Source organism: Trichomycterus rosablanca, chromosome 14 (assembly GCF_030014385.1).
Source record: "Trichomycterus rosablanca isolate fTriRos1 chromosome 14, fTriRos1.hap1, whole genome shotgun sequence".
Taxonomy (NCBI): domain Eukaryota; kingdom Metazoa; phylum Chordata; class Actinopteri; order Siluriformes; family Trichomycteridae; genus Trichomycterus; species Trichomycterus rosablanca.
In genome coordinates, this window is record NC_086001.1 from 32,437,823 (window position 1) to 32,442,063 (window position 4,241).

General features: G+C 39.7%; 1 pseudogene; it reads right to left on the bottom strand.

The window, feature by feature from the left end:
• Nucleotides 1-436: 436 nt before the first annotated feature.
• Nucleotides 437-1,279, bottom strand: LOC134326307 (E3 ubiquitin/ISG15 ligase TRIM25-like; annotated as a pseudogene).
• Nucleotides 1,280-4,241: the final 2,962 nt, after the last annotated feature.

Sequence of the window (4,241 nt, forward strand, 5' to 3'; positions counted from 1 at the left end):
AAGAAAAGAAACCAGATGAAAAACCGACCACAGATTACCTGTTTGTTTGTTTGTTTATTAGGATTTTTAACGTCATGTTTAATACTTTTGGTTACATTCATGACAGGAAACAGTAGTTTATCTTCACACAGGGTTAATCAGTCACAAGGTTATATCGAACACAGTCATGGACAATTTAGCATCTCCAGTTCACCTCACTTGCATGTCTTTGGACTGTGGGAGGAAACCGGAGCACCCGGAGTAAACCCACGCAGACATGGGGAGAACATGCAAACTCCACACAGAAAGGACCCGGACCGCCCCACCTGGGGATCGAACTCAGGACCTTCTTGCTGTGAGGCGACAGTGCTACCCACTTAGCCACCGTGCCGCCCGCAAAGTTACCTGAGATATAAAATATCTCATTTTTAATGGAGATTGGTTTAATGGAGGAGATTCAGACTGATCCTGAGAGCTTTTTGTTGATAAAACTTACCTTGTGAGACTCCACAGCGTTTATCAGCTCACAAAGTTCCTTCTCTCTGTTCTGGATTTTCTCCTGGAATTTTCTCTGGATCTTCAGCAGCTGCTTCTACACAGAATAACAATTCAGAATTTACTTGTATTGTGTACGAGCACCACATAAACAACGTCAGTGTAAATGATAATGAGTTGTTACTTGTTAAAGAGAGCTGTATAATATTTTTACCTGTTTCTCAGTTCTTTCTGCTGCAGCTGATATTGTATCATGTCCTTTATGATCATCCATGATACACATTAGGCAGATACACTGCTGATCAGTACGACAGTAAACCTCCAGCAGTTTATCATGCTGAGAGCAGATCTAATCCTGGAGTCGTCTGGAAGCTTTAACCAGCTTGTGCTTCTTATAAGAAGGAATTTGATAATGAGGCTGAAGGTGAGTTTCACAGAAAGAGGCCAAACACACCAGACAGGATTTAACAGCTTTGTATTTTTTCCCAGTGCAGGAATCACACTCCACATCTTCAGGTCCAGCAGAACAGTGACCAGGATGTGGAGCTTGAAGTTCTTTTTTCTTCAGTTTCTCCACAACTCCAGCCAGCATGGTGTTTCTCCTCACAACAGGTCTTGGAGTGAAGCTTTGTCTACACTGTGGACAGCTGTATGTTCCCTTATCATCCTCCTGATCCCAGCAGTTATTAATACACACCATACAGAAACTGTGTCCACAGTGTGTAGTTACTGGATCCTTCAGTGTTTCCAGACAGACTGAACAGCTGAACTCGTCCTGAGCTACTGAAATTTTTGACTCAGCCATTTTTCTACACGTAAACAGAAACACCAGTAAACACAGCAAGTTATTTACAGCAGCTCAGACTTCCTGGTTTAGTTTGTGAGTGTTATGTTCATGTTTACGTTACATTTTATGATGACCTATTGTACTCATGCTGTGGGACTTTTAAATTGTATTGTGGTTGTAGTAAGTAGTACAAGTGACAGAAAAACTACTACAACCTTCATCATACCAAAACTTGCATTTCTTAATTGTTGTTAATCTTCTATATTTTATTATTACTGTACCTTTACTGTAGTACATTTTATGATTCGTTACTGTACCCATTCTGTATGACTTTTATAATGTGGTTGTAGTAACTAGTACAAGTGACTAGTTAACTGCTACATCCTTGGTTATATGAAAAATTATGTTGTTTTTTAACTTTTAATTCTTTATTACTGCACCCATACTGTAGGGTTTTCTCTGTAATTTAAGTGTAGTGGGTGGTACATGTCACTAGATAACTATAGCATCGTTTATTATATTAAAATGATTGATTTTGGAATTGTTGACACTATATATTTTGACTGTACCCATACTGTAGGACTTTATACAGTTGTATTGAATGGTACATGACACTGGGTAATAACTACACCTCGGCTTCATGCACTTTGTAGACGCTCCCTTAAACTTCCTTAGCATTTCAACTCAGATGAAGCTCACATTTACAAAATAACAGAAAATAAAACTGTACAGATAAAAACGTTTTAAACATATTTGATTGTAGTTTGTTTCTTGTTTACTGCAGAATCAGTTAATGCAGTTTCACTCATTTTTGGATGTTTATTAGTCGAGAACGAGTCGAAAGAAACTCGAATGTCAGGAGAATGTCCAAGACTTCCTGGTTTAGTTCGTGAGTGTTCTGTTCAAAACAAGTGTGTTTAAATCAAATCAACAATCTGAACTACATAAAGTAACAATACACAGTAATGTACAGAAGTGTGGAAATGTATAAACTCACCTGCGTTCATCAACTTCAATTATCAACAAAACTACAAACACAGACGGAACAGATCCGCACTCGAACAGAATCAGATCAGTTTCACTTCTGCTGAACTAAAGGAGAGAGAGAGAGAGAGAGAGAGAGAGAGAGAGAGAGAGAGAGAGAGAGAGAGAGAGAGAACAGAACAGGATCAGATCAGTTTCACTTCTGCTGAACTAAATGAGAGAGAGAGAGAGAGAGAGAGAGAGAGAGAGAGACTTGACTTTTAAGATCATTTATTATTCCATTGAATTAATACAATTTATAAAAACATTATCTTATTTGAGATACCAAAAAAAGTAAATAAATACACATAGAATTATATTACTTAATCACTTTTCTGTGCATCACCATGATTTAAAAAAAAAAAACTACACATCTCATAATTCCGACATAATTCTATTAAAAACACCAAATTAAACCACCATCATCAAAGGAGCATAAAACTTCGTTCTGAGCCCAAATTGAACAGAAGTCCTGAAGTTTGTTTGTTAATTTAAAATACGAGAACTCAATTCTTAGATCAGAGTTTTTAACATTGTGTCAGCATTCACAGTTCCTGTTCCTTTCAGTTTATTTTTTCTTGTTAGCCAAATGGCTAGCTTTGCTTGACCCAGTATAAAATTGAGCAGACAAATTTTCTCTTTTTTACTTTTATAATATATTGGTCCAAAGATAAAAAGATTGTCCGTCAGCAGAATCTCAAGGCCTGACAACCAGGATGTGATTGTCTGGAGCATGGTTTTAATTCTGGAGCATCTTAGGAACAGATGATCAATGGTTTCCTCCCTTCCACAGAAAGGACATGCCGTTGATATAGCAGGGTTTAGGTGGGCGACATGTCGATTGGTAGCTATTGCTCTGTGTATGATCCTCCACTGCAGGTCAGCAGTACGCTTCTCTATTGGAGGTTTATACAGTGTCCTCCAGCATCTTTTTGGGGAAGGTCCTGGTGGCAACAAACTCACCCAGCCAGATTCTTTTACCCCTGTAAGAGAATTCTGGTGCAGTACTTTCACACTCACCATATATAATGCTTTTTTGGAGGCATTTTCCAGGTCTGTAAATTCCGGAATGTTTGATGACAACAATGACCCTTCCTCAGGTTGGTTTTCTGTTGCTGCTGAGATAAGGAGAGAGGGAAATGGTTCGCATTGGTCTTCCTCCTCTTCCTCCAGAGCCTGTCTGAAGGTTGGTGTTAGTGCTGTAATCACCTCTCTCATCATTCTTTGCAGCAGACGGCTGGACCTGATCTTTGTTTCAGTGCTCAGTGTGTTTATGGGCTTCCAGGATCCACCGGCCCTTAGGCTGTCGATCTTGTTAAGTCCAGCCTTGAGAAAGCTTCGGCGTATACTGTAGGATCGTAGCATCTCAGTCTGTAGCAACGGGTTAAAAAACAGCAGTTCTTCATTAATACAAAAAAGTGGATGTATTACAGCTCTAGTGCTTTTGAGCACAGATGACCATGCTTTTAAAACTGACTGATAAAAGCTGGAGGTTTGTGTCAGTCTCATTACTTTCAATTATTGCACGAATAGGTGTTTATCATAACCGGCATCCTCCACACGCTGTAATAGTTGACATGCTGTTACGTTCCTTGCAAGACCCTCAGTATATAAGAATCTTTGGACTGTTTGTAATCTGAAGGCCTTTATGCGGCTAGAAAGGTCGATTAGACCCTGCCCTCCTTCCTGTCGTGACAGATATGAGACAGGAGCCCGGGTCCAGTGCTGTCCACTCCAAAAAAACTGGACAAGTTTCTTCTGAATTTCTCTAATAAGGCAATCTGGCGGTTCCAGGGCTGTTAGTTTGTGCCACAACATTGATGCCACCAGGTTGTTTGTGATGAGAACTCGTCCCCTGTAGGATAGCTGGGGAAGGATCCAGGTCCATCGAGAAAGTTTTTCCTCTACCTTTTCGATCACTCCCTCCCAGTTTTTTTCCTGGTATTCTTCTGTTCCT